Source organism: Tursiops truncatus, chromosome X (genome assembly GCF_011762595.2).
Source record: "Tursiops truncatus isolate mTurTru1 chromosome X, mTurTru1.mat.Y, whole genome shotgun sequence".
Taxonomy (NCBI): domain Eukaryota; kingdom Metazoa; phylum Chordata; class Mammalia; order Artiodactyla; family Delphinidae; genus Tursiops; species Tursiops truncatus.
In genome coordinates, this window is record NC_047055.1 from 54,071,130 (window position 1) to 54,089,917 (window position 18,788).

The 18,788-nt window shown below is 39.2% G+C and overlaps 1 pseudogene; it reads right to left on the reverse strand.

The window, feature by feature from the left end:
• Positions 1 to 645: 645 nt before the first annotated feature.
• Positions 646 to 7,683, reverse strand: LOC109549483 (C-terminal-binding protein 2-like; annotated as a pseudogene).
• Between the last annotated feature and the right edge of the window lie 11,105 nt (positions 7,684 to 18,788).

Here is an 18,788-nt window from a genome sequence, read left to right on the forward strand (position 1 = left end):
TTCCTAGTGTGTGGAAACTTTTCCTCCTTCACAGCTCCCTCCCACTGGTGCAGGTCCCGTCCCTATTCTTTTGTCTCTGTTTTTTGTTTTTTTCTTTTGTCCTACCCAGGTAAGTGGGTAGTTTCTTGCCTTTTGGGAGGTCTGACGTCCTCTGCCAGCGTTCAGTAGGTGTTCTGTAGGAGTTCTTCCACGTGTAGATGTATTTCTGGTGTATCTGTGGGGAGGAAGGTGATCTCTGCGTGTTACTCTTCCGCCATCTTACCCTCGTCCTGATGTTTGGAACTCTTAAGGCAACATTCTAGAGCCAGGTGTTCTGGACCTGCTGTGACCAAGGGACTGACAAAGAGAAAAAAAATCTATTTATTTTTTGTGATTTGATGCACAGATAAAAAAACAACACACAATAACAGAAGTTGGTCCTTAATAAATCACATCCTAGTCTTTTTCAGTGCCTCAGTAAGCAGACCACATATTCAGTTTTCCCACCTCTTGGCCTCTAGCTCTTTTGTAGTTTTAACACTGCAACCCATGATGCAAATATCCAGAAACAGTTAAAAAGACTGTCACATTCCTTTTCTATTCATCTATTTTTGACTGTCTCTTGGTCCCAAGTGTATCTGAATGATTACCTTTCGTCATCCTATGCTATTCCTCATTACGGTATTCTCAATTGTCCCCATGTATTGTGGGCGGGTTGTAAGAGGGAGCTTGGGAAGGGTGTGCCAGTGTGAGGAGGTTATGGGTCACTGGGATTTCTCCAAGGATAGTCCCTTCCATGGCTGCAGGAAGTCCTCGCAGAGCCATGGCCAGGATGCTTGGTGGGTATCTGTATGTGGCAAAATTGAGCTCTGCATGAATTGCTTGCTGATCTATTACTTATTATTATTATTATTTTAGTATTAGTTGTTTTTTGTTGTTGTTTTTTTATACTGCAGGTTCTTATAAGTCATCAATTTTATACACATCAGGGTATACATGTCAATTGCAATCACCAAATTCAGCACACCACCATCCCCAATCCACCTTGGCTTTGCCCCCATGGTGTCCATATGTTTGTTCTCTACATCTGTGTCTCAAATTCTGTCCTAGAAACCAGTTCATCTGTACCATTTCTCTAGGTTCCACATACATGCGTTAATATGCGATATTTGTTTTTCTCTTTCTGACTTCCTTCACTCTGTATGACAGTCTCTAGATCAATCCACGTCTCAACAAATGACTCAATTTCTTTCTTTTTTATAGCTGAGTAATATTCCATTGTATATATGTACCACATCTTCTTTATCCATTCATCTGTTGATCAGCATTTAGGTTGCTTCCATGACCAGGCTATTGTAAATAGTGCTGCAATGAACATTGGGGTGCATGTGTCTTTTTCAATTATGGTTTTCTCTGGGTATATGCGCAGTAGTGGGTTTGCTGGATCATATGATAATTCTATATTTAGTTTTTAAGTCACCTCCATACTGTTTTCCATAGTGGCTGTATCAATTTACATTCCCACCAACAGTGCAAGAGGGTTCCCTTTTCTCCACACCCTCTCCAGAATTTGTTGTTTCTAGATTTTCTGATGATGCCCATCCTAACTGTTGTGAGGTGATACCTCATTGTAGTTTTGATTTGCATTTATCTAATAATTAGTGATGTTGAGCAGCTTTTCATGTGCTTCTTGGCCATCTGTATGTCTTCTTTGGAGAAATGTCTGTTTAGGTCTTCTGCCCATTTTTGTATTGGGTTATTTGTTTCATTAATATTTAGCTGCATGAGCTGTTTATATATTTTGGAGATTAATTCTTTGTCCATTGATTTGTTTGCAAATGTTTTCTCCCATTGTGAGGGTTTTTTTGTCTTGTTTATGGTTTCCTTTGCTGTGCAAAAGCTTTTAAGTTTCATTAGTTCACATTTGTTTATTTTTGCTCTTATTTCCATTACCCTAGGAGGTGGATCTAAAAAGATCTTGCTGTAATTTATGTCAAAGAGTGTTCTTCCTATGTTTTCCTCTAAGAGTTTTATAGTGTCTGGTCTTACATTTATGTCTAGAATCCATTTTGAGTTTATTTTTGTGTATGATGTCAGGGAGTCTTCTAATTTCATTATTTTACATGTGCCTGTCCAGTTTTCCCAGCACCACTTATTGAAGAGAGTGTCTTTTCTCCATTGTATATCTTTGCCTCCTTTGTCATCTATTTGTTGACCACAGGTGCCTGGGGTTACCTCTGGGCTTTCTGTCTTGTTCCATTGATCTATATTTCTGTTTTTGTGTCAGTACCATATTGTCTTGATTACTGTAGCTTTGTAGTATAGTCTGAAGTCAGGGAGTGTGATTTCCCCCAGCTCCGTTTTTTTCCCTCAAGACTCCTTTGGCTATTCGGGGTCTTTGGTGTCTACATACAAATTTTAAGATGATTTGTTCTAGTTCCGTAAAAAATCCCATTGGTAATTTGATAGGGATTGCATTGAATCTGTAGATTGCTTTAGGTAGTATAGTCATTTTCACAATATTGATTCTTCCAATCTAAGAAAATAGTGTATCTCTCCATCTGTTGGTTTCATCTTTAATTTCTTTCATCAGTGTCTTATAATTTTCTGCATACAGGTCTCTTATTTCCCTAGGTAGGTTTATTCCTAGGTATATTATTCTTTTTGTTGCAGTGGTAAATGGGAGTGTTTCCATAATTAGTTTTTCAGATTTTTCATCATTAGTGTATAGGAATGCAAGAGATTTCTGTGCATTAATTTTTTATCCTGAAACATTACCAAATTCATTAACTCTAGTAGTTTTCTGGTGGCATTTCTAGGATTCTCTATGTATAATATCATGTCAACTGCAAACAGTGACATCCTTTTACTTCTTCTTTTAAATTTGTATTCCTTTTATTTCTTTTTATTCTCTGATTGCTGTGGCTAGGACGTCCAAAATTATGTTGAATAATAGTGGTGAGAGTGGACATCCTTGTCTCGTTCCTGATCTTAGAGGAAATGCTTTCAGTTTTTCACCATTGAGAATGATGTTTGCTGTGGGTTTGTCGTATATGGCCTTCATAATGTTGAGGTAGCATCACTCTATGCCTACTTCCTGGAGATTTTTTATCATAAATGGGTGTTGAATGTTGTCAGAAGGTTTTTCTGCATCTATTGAGATGATCATATGGTTTTTATTCCTCAATTTGTTAATATGGTGTATCACATTGATTGATATGCGTATATTGAAGAATCCTTGCATCCCTGGGATAAATTGCACTTGATCATGGTGTATGGTCCTTTTACTGTGTTGTTGGATTCTGTTTGCTAGTATTTTGTTGAGAATTTTTGCATCTATATTCATCAGTGATACTGGTCTGTAATTTTCTTTTTTTGTAGTGTCTTTGTCTGGTCTTGATATCAGTGTGATTATGGCCTCATAGAATGAGTTTGGGAGTGTTCCTTCCTCTGCAGTTTTTTTCAAGAGTTTAGAAGGATGGATGTTAGCTCTTCTCTTAATGTTTGATAGAATTCACATGTGAAGCCATCTGGTCCTGGACTGTTGTTTGTTGGAAGATGTTTAATCACAGTTTCAATTTCATTATTTATGATTGGTCTGTTCATATTTTCTGTTTCTTCCTGGTTTGGTCTTGGAAGGTTATACCTTTCTAAGAATTTGTCCATTTCTTCCAGGTTGTTCATTTTATTGGCATAGAGTTGCTTGTAGTAGTCTCTTAGGATGCTTTGTATTTCTGCAGTGTCTTTTGTAACTTATCCTTTTTCATTTCTAATTTTATTGATTTGAGTCCTCTCCCTCTTTTTCTTGCTGAGTCTGGCTAGTGGTTTATCAATTTTGTTTATCTTCTCAAAGAACCAGCTTTTAGTTTTATTGATCTTTGCTATTGTTTTCTTTGTTTCTATTTCATTTATTTCTGCTCTCAGCTTTATGATTTCTTTCCTTCTGCCAAGTTTGGGTTTTGTTTGTTCTTCTTTCTCTAGTTCCTTTAGGTATAAGGTTTGATTGTTTATTTGAGATTTTTCTTTTTTCTTGAGATAGGCTTGTATGGCTATAAACTTCTCTCTTAGAACTGCTTTTGCTGCATCCCATAGGTTCTGGATCATCGTGTTTTCATTGTCATTTGTCTCTAGGTATTTTTTTTCTTCTTTGATTTCTTCAGTGATCTCTTGGTTGTTTAGTAACGTATTGTTTAGCCTTCATGTGTTTGTGTTTTTTACGTTTATTCCCTGTAATTCATTTCTATTCTCATAGCATTGTGGTCAGAAAAGATTCTTCATATGATTTCAATTTTTTAAAGTTTACTGAGGCTTGGTTTGTGACCCAGATGTGATCTATCCTGGAGAATGTTCCATGCATACTTGAGAAGAAAGTGTAATCTGCTGTTTTGTATGGAATGTCCTATAAATATCAATTAAATATATCTGGTCTATTGTGTCATTTAAAGTTTCTCTTTCCTTATTTATTTTCACTTTGGATGATCTGTCCATTGGTGTAAGTGAGGTGTTAAAGTCCCCCACTATTATTGTGTTACTTTCGATTTCTTCTTTTATAGCTGTTAGCAGTTGTCTTATGTATTGAGGTGCTCCAATGTTGGGTGCATATATATTTATAATTGTTGCATCTTCTTCTTGGACTGATCCATTGATCATTATGTAGTGTCCTTCCTTGTCTCATGTAACATTCTTTTTTTTTACATCTATTTAATCTGATATGAGTATAGCTACTCCAGCTTTCTTTTGATTTCCATTTGCATGGAAATCTTTTTCCATCCCCTCACTTTCAGTTTGTATGTGTCCCTAGGTCTGAAGTGGGTCTCTTGTAGACAGCATACAGATGGGTCTTGATTTTGTATCCATTCAGCAAGCCTGTGCCTTTTGGTTGGAGCATTTCACCCATTCACGTTTAAGGTAATTATCGATATGTTTGTTGCTATGACCATTTTGTTAATTGTTTGGGGTTTGTTTTTGTAGATCGTTTTCTTCTCTTGTGTTTCCTGACTAGAGAAGTTCCTTTAGCATTTGTTGTAGAGCTGGTTTGGTGGTGCTGAATTCTCTTAGCTTTTGCTTGTCTGCAAAGCTTTTGATTTCTCCATTGAATCTGAATGAGATCCTTGCTGGGTAGAGTAATCTTGGTTGTACATTCTTCCCTTTCATTACTTTAAGTATATCATGTCACTCCCTTCTGGCTTGTGGAGTTTCTGCTGAGAAATCAGCTGTTAACCTTATGGGAATTCCATTGTATGTTATTTTTCGTTTTTCCCTTGCTGCTTTCAATAATTTTTCTTTGTCTTTAATTTCTACCAGTTTGATTACTATTGTCTCAGCATGTTTCTCCTTGGGTTTATCCTGTATGGGATTTGCTGCGCTTCCTGGATTTGGGTGGCTATTTCCTTTCCTTTGTTAGGGACGTTTTCAACTATAATCTCTTCAAATATTTTCTCTGGTCCTTTCTCTCTCTCTTCTCCTTCTGGGACCCCTATAATGTAAATGTTGTTGTGTTTAATGTTTTCCCAGAGGTCTCTTAGGCTGTCTTCATTTCTTTCCATTCTTTTTTCTTTATTCTGTTCCACAGCAGTGAATTCCACCATTCTGTCTTCCAGGTCACTTATCTGTTCTTCTGCCTCAGTTATTCTGCTATTGATTCCTTGTAGTGTAGTTTTCATTTCAGGTATTGTATTGTTCATCTCTGTGTGTTTGTTCTTTAATTCTTCTAGGTCTTTGTTCAACATTGCTTGCATCTTCTCGAGCTTTGCCTCCATTGTTTTTCTGTGGTCCTGGATCATTTTCACTACCATTTTTCTGAATTCTTTTTCTGGAAGGTTGCCTATCTCCACTTCATTTAGTTGTTTTTCTGGGGTTTTATCTTGTTCCTTCTTCTAGTACATAGCCCTCTGTCTTTTAATATTGTCTGTCTTTCTGTGAATGTGGTTTTTGTTCCACAGGCTGCAGGATTGTAGTTCTTCTTGCTTCTGCTTGCTGATCTATTATTCACCAGGGAGCTGTTGTGATAAAGAATTCCTTGTTCAAACAGTTTCTTAAGTTTTCTTGGATGCAACTTGTGATTGCCAGGCGGATGTTGGTGGCAGTGGCTTCCCTCAGCTCTAGTGAGGCTTGCTCACTATACTGTGCCATGTAGGGCATACAAATGAGATTAGGGTGCATTTCTTAAGGAAACATGAGCAAAGCTGAAGGCTGTGATTCATGAATGTTGAGGTCCACCCCTCATATCTTGCCTTCCTTGAGGTCTTGGTCTAATGCTTTCTCATCCACCAGTCCACATCAGACCGCATACACTCTGAATGCACCTTGCCTCATCTGCTTTATAGTAAAGACACTGATGAGGTGATGGTTATGTTCATTATGACTACAGTGCAAGGAGTTGCAGTTGCTCTGATACAGTAAGTCCTGCAGGGTGTAGACCCTCTGTACACCTAGGGAGAGCTCTATCCCATCCTGCATGTAGGGATCATAAAATGTGAAGATTAATCCATAGGTTTTGGCTCAAACAGCAACGCCTTGGTCTGCACAACTAAAGCGGATGAGGCTCAGCATCTTCCTAAGGATGCGGGCTTCTCCAGAGACAACCTCCTGAATCTGCTGGATGCTCTGTACCCATGCACCTTCCCACAGCACCTGGCACAGTCACATATTCCACTAGTACAAACTGAGGATGTGGCAAATGCTGGAATTGGCCATCTCTTCCATTGCCGTGGAAGGGAAGTTGCACATGGCAATCCTGAGCTCGCCCGCAGCCTTGATGTGGATGTTGTCATAAGTGCTGCCTAACCCACATGATCACTCTCAGGGCCTTGAGTTTCTCCAGGTCCTCCGTGGTAAAGGTGATGGTGTGGTGACATCAATGGACCGACAGCCTTGTTTAAAACCTTCTTGTGGATCTCTTGAGTGGACTGTGCATCACAAAAGGCCAGGTCTTTCAGAATCAGTATATCCTTGGTGCAGTCTCTGCAGTTGAACAATGCCATCAGGGGGTGGGGGTGAAGAGGCCATTCATGATTTGGGGATGGATACCTTCACAAATTCTGTCCAATTGCTTTCACTTGACTTTGTGCTTATCCACAAGGACCAATCTTTTTTTTTTTTTTTTTTTTTTTTTGCATTACGCAGGCCTCTCACTGTTGTGGTCCCTCATGTTGCGGAGCACAGGCTCCAGACACGCAGGCTCAGCAGCCATGGATCCTAGCTGCTCCACGGCATGTGGGATCTTCCCAGACCAGGGTGCGAACCTGTGTCTCCTGCATCGGCAGGCGGACTCTCAACCACTGTGCCACCAGGGAAGCCCCACATGGACCAATCTTTATCGAATTTTGCACATCTCTGATTCAGAAGGCAAAGAGGCCCTATAAGAACTTAGGGGCACTCTCAGGAGTCTGCAGGTATTACACCACTATGCACCCATTACAAATTTGTCCACAAACTCTATAATTCGCACACTGGGCTGTCTGTCTTTTTAAGAGAATTCAGCTTCATTGGTTCAAAACCATTTAAGGTGATGAAACACTTGTCCTGGGCTGCATTCGTCCACTGCAAAGGGCCTCCACCCAGGAGGAGGCAGCGACCATAGTAGCAGGTCCCACTCCTCCCACCCCACTGGTCAGTGGTGGCAGTGACTGCAGCTGTGCTGGGGGCATGGGCCCTCAGGGTGGCATGGCTCCCAGCTCCCGGCTCCTGGCTCTGTCCTTCCATCCTCCGATTGTCACCTGTTCCTCTGGACCACTCCCAGGCCACCTTAAAATGATCAAAAAATCAGTTTTGAAATGGTGTGAGTATTCAAGCACCCACTAAAGCTATCTCCCAAGGGCTCAGCACAGAGGAAGCAGGCAAAAATTCCCATTTCTCTGAAAGTGTTCTAATTGCTTACATTATAAGCTGCTGCCTGAAGGTCCAGCTTGTGATTTAGCACAAGTCTAGGGGCTAGCTGCAACCTTCCCCAGAGAATGAAGAAGCCTGTGGACATTTCCCCTGCCTTCTCCCTCTGACTCACCACAATAATAAAACCCAGTCACCAGTACCTTGTAGAAAGGAGCTGGTATACACACCTGGTACCCCAGCTGCTTCTGTGCCTGCTGGCTAAGGAACAGGCTTCCAAATCACCTAGCTCTGATATCCAACAAGGCTTTGTTCATGAGCATAACAAGACTATACTTAAAAAGAACCAGTTTTTAAACAGGCACAGGAGCATACCCCAGCAGCTACACACCTATGCTCACCACAGAGGGAGTAGATAAAAATGTCCGTCTCCCAGGTTTTCCCTGGAAAGCTTAACTACATATTTTCCCAGATGCTGCCTGAAGATCCAGCTTCTCATCAGCCTGCACTTAAGTGCTGATTTATCCACTGCTTTGGGACACTAACAGGTCTTGGCACACTCTCAATGACTGGGAGCCATTAAAGAAAATGTTGGTGGCTTGGATAATGACAAAAGTCTCAGAGAACCAGGAGCTCAGGCTGGGCTGATGCTGAAATTTATCTCCTGCACAAGACCACACTGTCAAGGCTGTAAGAGGTGGCTGTTTTATCTAAAAAGTATAAACTAACATAGAGAGTCAAGGAAAATGAAGTTCTTAATGAAATGGAGATAACTCATTTACCTGAAAGAGAGTTAAAAATAATGATAATAAAGATACTCACCAATGTCAGGAAAACAATGTAAGAACAAAGTGAGAATTTCAACAAAAAAGACAGAAAATATATTCTGAAATTATCAAATAGAAATCACTAAGCCGAAGAATAAAATAAGTGAGTTGAAAATTCAATACAGGGGTTCCACAGCAGACTAGATCAAGTGGAGGAAAGGATCAGTGAACTCATAGGGCAGTGAAATACATCCAGTCAAAGGAAAGAAAGAAAAGAAAAAAAAAAAGAAAAAAAGTGAAGCTAGCTTAAGGGATTTATAGGACACAATCAAGGGGAAAAATGTATACATTATAGGAATACCAGAAGGAAAAGAGAGAAGAAGAAGAATTCCTCAAAGAAATAATGGCTGAAAACTTCCTTAACCTGGGGAAAGAAACAGTTATCTGAATCCAGGAAGCCCAGAGAATTCCAAAGATGAATAAAAAAACACATGCCAAAACACATCATAAGTAAATTGTCAAAAGTTAAATATAAGGAGAGAATCTTAAAATCAACAACAGAAAAACAACTTGTTACATACAAGGGAACACTCATAACACAATCAGCAGATTTTTTTAGCAGAAACTTTGCAGGCCAGAATGGAGTGGGATGATACATTCAAACTGCTGAAAGAGAAAAATACTGTGAATCAAGAACACCTGGCAAAGTTGTCCTTCAAAATTGGAATATAAAGATTTTTTTCAGACAAACAAATGCTAAGGGAGTTGATCACCACTAGCCTCGCCTTACAATAAATATTAAATAGTGTTCTTCAAGCTGAAACAAAAGGGAGCTAATTAGTAACAGAAAAACATATGAAAGTATATAACTGACTGGTAAAGAGAAATGTACAGTTAAATTTAGAATAATATTATAATGATTGTTGGTAAATCATTTATAACTCTAGTGTAAGCATATATATATATATATATATATATATATATATATATATATATATATATATAATCATATGCGGGCCTCTCACTGTTGTGGCCTCTCCCATTGTGGAGCACAGGCTCCGGACACACAGGCTCAGCTGTCATGGTGAACCTGTGTCCCCTGTATTGGCAGGCGGACTCTCAACCACTGTGCCACCAGGGAAGCCCTAGTGTAAGTATTAAAAGATAAAATTATTAATGATTACTATAACTACAATAATTTGTTAGTAGATACAAAATGTAAAAATACATCAATTGTGACATAAGAATATAAAATGTAGGAGGGCAATGTAAAATGTAGAGTTTTTGTATGTGCCTGAAGTACAGATGTTATTAGGTTAAAATAACCTGTTATGAATATAAGATGTTTTATGTCAGCCTCATGGTATATGTAAAGAAAAAAAAGTATAGTAGATATCCAAAAGATAAAGGTATCAAAGCACAATAACAAGAAATATCATCAAATCACAAAGGAAGAGAGTGAGATAGGAAAAAATGATCCATCAAAACAACTGGAAAACCATGAACAAAATGAAAATAGTAATTCCATAACTTATATTTTCTAGGAGAGTAGAAGTTCAATGTTCTCAATAAAGAAAAGAAAGGAAGAGAGGGACCTTGAAGATGGTGGAAGAGTAAGACGCGGAGATCACCTTCCTCCCCACGGATACACCAGAAATACATCTACACGTGGAACAACTCCTACAGAACACCTACTGAAGGCTGGCAGAAGACCTCAGACCTCCCAAAAGGCAACAAACTCCCCACGTACATGGGTAGGGCAAAAGAAAAAAAGAAAAAAACAGAGACAAAAGAATAGGGATGGCACCTGCACCAGTGGGAGGGAGCTGTGAAGGAGGAAAAGTTTCCACACACTAGGAAGCCCCTTCGCGGGCGGAGACTGCGGGAGGCGGAGGGGGGAGCTTCGGGGCCGCGAAGGAGAGCACAGCAACGGGTGCGGGTGCGGAGGGCAAAGCGGGGAGATTCCCGCCCAGAGGATCGGTGCCGACTGGCACTCACCAGCCCGAGTGGCTTGTCTGCTCACCCGCTGGGGCGGGCGGGGCTGCGAGCTGAGGCTCTGAGGCTCGGGTTTCGGTTTCGGACGGAACGCAGGGAGGGACTGGGGTTGGTGGCTTGAACATAGCCTGAAGGGGTTAGTGCACCACGGCTAGCCGGGAGGGAGTCTGGGGAAAAGTCTGCACCTGCCGAAGAGGCAAGAGACTTTTTCTTCCCTCTTTGTTTCCTGGTGCGTGAGGAGAGGGGTTTAAGAATGCTGCTTAAAGGAACTCCAGAGACGGGCGCGAGCCGCGGCTAAAAGCTCGAACCCCAGAGACGGGCGGGAGACGCTAAGGCTGCTGCTGCCGCCACTAAGGGGCCTGTGTGCAAGCACAGGTCACTCTCCACACCCCTATTCCGCGGAGGCTGTGCAGCCCGCCACTGCCAGGTTCCCGGGATACAGGGACAACTTCCCCGGGAGAACGCAGGGCGGGCCTCAGGCTGGTGCAAAGTCACGCCGGCCTTTGCCACCGCAGGCTCGCCCCGCACTCCGTGCCCCTCCCTCCCTGCCGGCCTGAGTGCGCCAGAGCCCCCGAATCAGCGGCTCCTTTAACCCCGTCCTGTCTGAGCACAAAACAGACGCCCTCCAGCGACCTACACGCACAGGCGGGGCCAAATCCAAAGCTGAGCCCCTGTGAGCTGTGAGAACAAAGAAGAGAAAGGGAAATCTCTCCCAGCAGCCTCAGAAACAGCGGATTAAAGCTCCACAATCAACTTGATATACCCTGCATCTGTGGAATACCTTAATAGACAACCAATCATCCCAAATTAAGGAAGTGGACTTTAGGAGCAAGATCTATGATTTTTTGCCCTATTCCTCTTTTTGTGAGGGTGTATGTGTATGCTTCTGTGTGAGATCTTGTCTGTATAGTCTTACTTCCACCATTTGTCCTAGGGTTCTATCCGTCCATGGTTTTTTTTTTAAATTTTTTTTCTTAATAATCAATTTTAATTTTAATAACGTTATTATACTTTACCTTCATTCTTTCTTTCTTTCCTTCCTTCCTTCCCTCCTTTAGACAACGAATCATCCCAAATTGAGGAGGTGGTCTCTGACAGCAAGATTTATGATTTTTCCCCCTTTACCTCTTTTAGTGAGGGTGTATGTGTATGCTTCTGTGTAAGATTTTGTCTGTATAGCTTTGCTTCCAACATTTGTCCTAAGGTTCTATCCGTCCCTTTTTTTTTTCTAAATAAGAATTTTTTTAATTCAATAACTTTATTATACTTTATTTTATTTTTACTGTATCTTCTTTCTTTCTGTCTTTTTTCCTTCTTTCCCTCCTTCCTTCCTTCCTCCCTCCCTCCCTCCCTCCTTTCTTTCCTTCTTGCCTTCTTTCCTTCTTTGCTTCTTTCTTTCTTTCTTCCTTCCTTCCTTCCTTCCTTCCCTCCTTTCCTTCTTTCTTTCCTCATACTTCTACTAATTCCTTCTACTTGTTCTCCCTTTTATTCTGAGCCATGTGGATGAAAGGCTCTTGGTGCTTCAGGCAGGAGTCAGGGCTCTGCCTCTGAGGTAGGAGACCCAACTTCAGGACACTGGTCCACAAGAGACCTCCCAGCTCCACATAATATCAAATGGCGAAAATCTCCCAGAGACCTCCATCTTAACACCAGCACCCAGCTTCACTCAACGACCAGCAAGCCACAGTGCTGGACAACCTATGCCAAACAACTAGCAAAACAGGAACACAACCCCACCCATTAGCAGAGAGGCTGCCTAAAATCATAATAAGGCCACAGACACCCCAAAACACACCACCAGACATGAACCTTCACACTAGAGAGACAAGATCCAGCCTCATCCACCACAACACAGGCACTAGTCCCCTCCACCAGGAAGCCTACACAACCCACTGAACCAACCTTAGCCACTGGAGACAGACATCAAAAACAGCGGGAACTACAAACCTGCAGTCTGCACAAAGGAGACCCCAAACACAGTAAGATAAGCAAAATGAGAAGACAGAAAATCACACAACAGATAAAGGAGCAAGATAAAAATGCACCAGACCTAACAAATGAAGAGGAAATAGCCAGTCTACCTGAAAAAGAATTCAGATTAATGATAGTAAGGATGATCCGAAATCTTGGAAATAGAATGGACAAAATGCAAGAAACAGTTAACAAGGACCTAGAAGAAATAAAGATGAAACAAGCAACGATGAACAACACAATAAATGAAATTAAAAGTACTCTAGATAGGATCAATAGCAGAATAACTGAGGCAGAAGAACGGATAAGTGACCTGGAAGATAAAATAGTGGAAATAACTACTGCAGAGCAGAATAAAGAAAAAGAATGAAAAGAACTGAAGACAGTCTCAGAGACCTCTGGGACAACATTAAACGCACCAACATTCGAATTATAGGGGTTCCAGAAGAAGAAGAGATAAAGAAAGGGGCTGAGAAAATATTTGAAGAGATTATAGTTGAAAACTTCCCTAATATGGGAAAGGAAATAGTTAATCAAGTCCAGGAAGCACAGAGAGTCCCATACAGGATAAATACAAGGAGAAATATGCCAAGACACGTATTAATCAAACTGTCAAAAATTAAAGACAAAGAAAGCATATTAAAAGCAGCAAGGGAAAAGCAACAAATAACACATAAGGGAATCCCCATAAGGTTAACAGCTGATCTCTCAGCAGAAACCCTACAAGCTAGAAAGGAGTGGCAAGACATACTGAGAGTGATGAAGGAGAAAAACCTGCAACCAAGACTACTCTACCCAGCAAGGATCTCATTCAGATTTGATGGAGAAATTAAAACCTTTACAGACAAGCAAAAGCTGAGAGAGTTCAGCACCACCAAACCAGCTTTACAACAAATGCTAAAGGATCTTCTCTAGGCAAGAAACACAAGAGAAGGAAAAGACCTATAATAACGAACCCAAAACAAGTTAGAAAATGGGAATAGGAACCTACATATTGATAACTACCTTAAATGTAAATGGACTAAATGCTCCCACCAAAAGACACAGATTAGCTGAATGGATACAAAAACAAGACCCTTATATATGCTGTCTACAAGAGACCCACTCTAGACCTAGAGACACATACAGACTGAAAGTAAGGGGATGGAAAAAGATATCCCATGCAAATGGAAGCCAAAAGAAAGCTGGAGTAGCAATTCTCATATCAGACAAAATAGACTTTAAAATAAGGACTATTAAAAGAGACAAAGAAGGACACTACATAATGATCAAGGGATCGATCCAAGAAGAAGATATAACAACTGTAAATATTTATGCACCCAACATAGGAGCACCTCAATACATAAGGCAAATACTAACAGCCATAAAAGGGGAAATCGACAGTAACACATTCATAGTAGGGGACTTAAACACTCCACTTTCACCCATGGACAGATCATCCAAAATGAAAATAAATAAGGAAAAACAAGCTTTAAATGACACATTAAACAAGATGGACTTAATTGATATTTATAGGACACTCCATCCAAAAACAACAGAATACACATTTTTCTCAAGTGCTCATGGAACATTCTCCAGGATAGATCATATCTTGGGTCACAAATCAAGCCTTGGTAAATTTAAGAAAATTGAAACTGTATCAAGTATCTTTTCTGACCACAATGCCATGAGACTAGATATCAATTACAGGAAAAGATCTGTAAAAAATACAAACACATGGAGGCTAAACAATACACTACTTAATAATGAAGTGATCACTGAAGAAATCAAAGAGGAAATCAAAAAATACCTAGAAACAAATGACAATGGAGACACAATGACCCAAAACCTGCACGATGCAACAAAAGCAGTTCTAAGGGGGAAGTTTATAGCAGTACAAGCCCACCTTAAGAAGCAGGAAATATCTCGAATAAACAACCTAACCTTGCACCTCAAGCAATTAGAGAAAGAAGAACAAAAAAACCCCAAAGCTAGCAGAAGGAAAGAAATCATAAAAATCTGATCAGAAATAAATGAAAAAGAAGTGAAGGAAACAATAGCAAAGATCAATAAAACTAAAAGCTGGTTCTTTGAGAAGATAAACAAAATAGATAAACCACTAGCCAGACTCATCAAGAAAAAAAGGGAGAAGATTCAAATCAATAGAATTAGAAATGAAAAAGGAGAGGTAACAACTGACACTGCAGAAATAAAAGAGATCATGAGAGATTACTACAAGCAAATCTATGCCAATAAAATGGACAGTCTGGAAGAAATGGAAAAATTCTTAGAAATGCACAACCTACCAAGACTGAATCAGGAAGAGATAAAAAATATGAACAGACCAATCACAAACACTGAAATTGAAACTGTGATTAAAAATCTTCCAACAAAGAAAAGCCCAGTACCAGATGGCGTCACAAGCGAATTCTATCAAACATGTAGAGAAGAGCTAACACCTATCCTTCTCAAACTCTTCCAAAATATAGCAGAGGGAGGAACACTCCCAAACTCCTTCACGAGGCCACCATCACCTTCATACCAAAACCAGACAAGAATGTCACAAAGAAAGAAAACTACAGGCCAATATCACTGATGAACATAGATGCAAAAATCCTCAACAAAATACTAGCAAACAGAATCCAACAGCACATTAAAAGGATCATACACCATGATCAAGTGAGGTTTATTGCAGGAATGCAAGGACTCTTCAATATATGCAAATCTATCAATGTGATAAACCATATTAACAAATTGAAGGAGAAAAACCGTATGGTCATCTCAATAGATGCAGAGAAAGCTTTTGACAAAATTCAACACCATTTATGATAAAAACCCTGCAGAAAGTAGGCATAGAGGGAACTTTCCTCAACATAATAAAGGCCATATATGACAAGCCCACAGCAAACATCATCCTCAATGGTGAAAAACTGAAAGCATTTCCGCTAAGATCAGGAACAAGACAAGGTTGCCCACTCTCACCACTCTTATTCAACATAGTTTTGGAAGTTTTAGCCACAGCAATCAGAGAAGAAAAGGAAATAAAAGGAATCCAAATCGGAAAAGAAGAAGTAAAGCTGTCACTGTTTGCAGATGACATGATCCTATACATAGAGAATTCTAAAGATGCTACCAGAAAACTACTAGACCTAATCAATGAATTTGGTAAAGTGGCAGGATACAAAATTAATGCACAGAAATCTCTGGCATTCCTATATACTAATGATGAAAAATCTGAAAGTGAAATCAAGAAAACACTCCCATTTACCATTGCAACAAAAAGAATAAAATATCTAGGAATAAACCGACCTAAGGAGACAAAAGACCTGTATGCAGAAAATTATAAGACACTGATGAAAGAAATTAAAGATGATACAAATAGATGGAGAGATATACCATGTTCTTGGATTGGAAGAATCAACATTGTGAAAATGACTCTACTACCCAAAGCAATCTATAGATTCAATGCAATCCCTATCAAACTACCATGGCATTTTTCACAGAACTAGAACAAAAAAATTTGCAATTTGTATGGAAACACAAAAGACCCTGAATAGCCAAAGCAATCTTGAGAACGAAAAAAGGAACTGGGGGAATCAGGCTTCCTGACTTCAGACTATACTACAAAGCTACAGTTATCAAGACGGTATGGTATTGGCACAAAAACAGAAAGATAGATCAATGGAACAGGATAGAAAGCCCAGAGATAAACCCATGCACATATGGACACCTTATCTTTGATAAAGGTGGCAGTAATGTACAATGGAGAAAGGACAGCCTCTTCAATAAGTGGTGCTGGGAAAACTGGACAGGTACATGTAAAAGTATGAGATTAGATCACTCCCTAACACCATACACAAAAATAAGCTCAAAATGGATTAAAGACCTAAATGTAAGGCCAGAAACTATCAAACTCTTAGAGGAAAACATAGGCAGAACACTCTATGACATAAATCACAGCAAGATCCTTTCTGACCCACCTCCTAGAGTAATGGAAATAAAAATAAACAAATGGGACCTAATGAAACTTCAAAGCTTTTGCACAGCAAAGGAAACCATAAACAAGACCAAAAGACAACCCTCAGAATGGGAGAAAATATTTGCAAATGAAGCAACTGACAAAGGATTAATCTCCAAAATTTACAAGCAGCTCATGCAGCTCAATAACAAAAAAACAAACAACCCAATCCAAAAATGGGCAGAAACCTAAATAGACATTTCTCCAAAGAAGATATACAGACTGCCAACAAACACATGAAAGAATGCTCGACATCATTAATCATTAGAGAAATGCAAATCAAAACTACAATGAGATATCATCTCACACCAGTCAGAATGGCCATCATCAAAAAATCTAGAAACAATAAATGCTGGAGAGGGTGTGGAGAAAAGGGAACACTCTTGCACTGCTGGTGGGAATGTGAATTGGTTCAGCCACTATGGAGAACAGTATGGAGGTTCCTTAAAAAACTACAAATAGAACTACCATATGACCCAGCAATCCCACTACTGGGCATATACCCTGAGAAAACCGAAATTCAAAAAGAATCATGTACCAAAATGTTCATTGCAGCTCTATTTACAATAGCCCAGAGATGGAAACAACCTAAGTGCCCATCATTGGATGAATGGATAAAGGAGATGTGGCACATATATACAATGGAATATTACTCAGCCATAAAAAGAAACGAAATTGAGCTATTTGTAATGCGGTGTATAGGCCTAGAGTCTGTCATACAGAGTGAAGTAAGTCAGAAAGAAAAAGACAAATACCGTATGTTAACACATATATATGGAATTTAAGAAAAAAAATGTCATGAAGAACCTAGGGGTAAGGCAGGAATAAAGACGCAGACCTCCTAGAGAACGAACTTGAGGTTATGGGGAGGGGGAAGGGTGAGCTGTGACAGGGCGAGAGAGAGTCATGGACATATACACACTAACAAATGTAGTAAGGTAGATAGCTAGTGGGAAGCAGCCGCATGGCACAGGGATATTGGCTCGGTGCTTTGTGACAGTCTGGAGGGGTGGGAAAGGGAGGGTGGGAGGGAGGGAGACACAAGAGGGAAGACATATGGGAACATATGTTTATGTATGACTGATTCACTTTGTTATAAATCAGAAACTAACACACCATACCCCAATAAAGATGTTAAAAAAATAAAAAAAATAAAAAAATAAAAAAAAAGAAAGGAAGAAGTATACATATGAGGTAAGCATGAGATGTGTTAATTAACTCTCCAAGGATGGGGAAAATCTTTTCATAATGTACAATATATCAATTTATCACATTATATATTTTAAACATATTGCAACATTATTTGCCAATTATACGTCAATAAAGCTGAAATAAAAAAACAGACTATAATCTCCCCAATATAAGAACTTCCCTTCAACACCAAAATATTAAGGATTCTTTATGGCAATACTTGAACTTTTAACATACATATGTTTTAATGGACTTGAATATATTTTCTTAACTCTGGGCCTCCTAGTTTTCCTGGGACCATAAATTAGAAAACACTATTAAAATATATTAATTTGAAAAATTTACACAAGCTAATGAATTTCCCCAGAAAAAAAATGCAAACATGTACATACATTTAAAAATCCCAGGGTAACAAGTTACTAATGTTTTATTAAAGTTGTATATGTATGTCAGAATTGACACCAATCTAGAAAGAGCAAGAAACCTACTTAATTATGTGAAATTGCCAAACAGTGAAAAATCAAAATGAGGATTTTAACAACAAATAACCCATTATATAAAAGAATTTGCAGAAAGAAATCAATACCTTAAAATTAAAAATAAGCCTAAGTAACTATGTTAATTACCATTTAAAAACAGAAAGTTTTACCAGTCATGAATGAAGAGCTATAATATAAAAAATAATAGCAAAATAACAAAAATGGCTTGAGACTACAGGTAAAATATTGGATATGTGAGTAGAGATAGGAGAAAATTAGTGTAAATTAATTTCTAAATATCTCATAGCAGGAAGCTATAATTACCATTTTGTTCCTGAAGTTGGTAAAATAAAATGTAAGTGTAAGCCTGTTTATTTAAGTGATAAACCCTATTACTGATAGAAATGAAAACAGACTATATACTTTTAAAATTATGGGGAGAAGGGACAGAATTATACCAGAATATAGAAACAAGGGAAACTCAAATACCTATATGATAAGTTGAGAAAAGTAAGGCAATGAGCACTATAACAATCACTATAAAGTAAATAACACAATTACTAAAAGAAAAATATGCAGTAT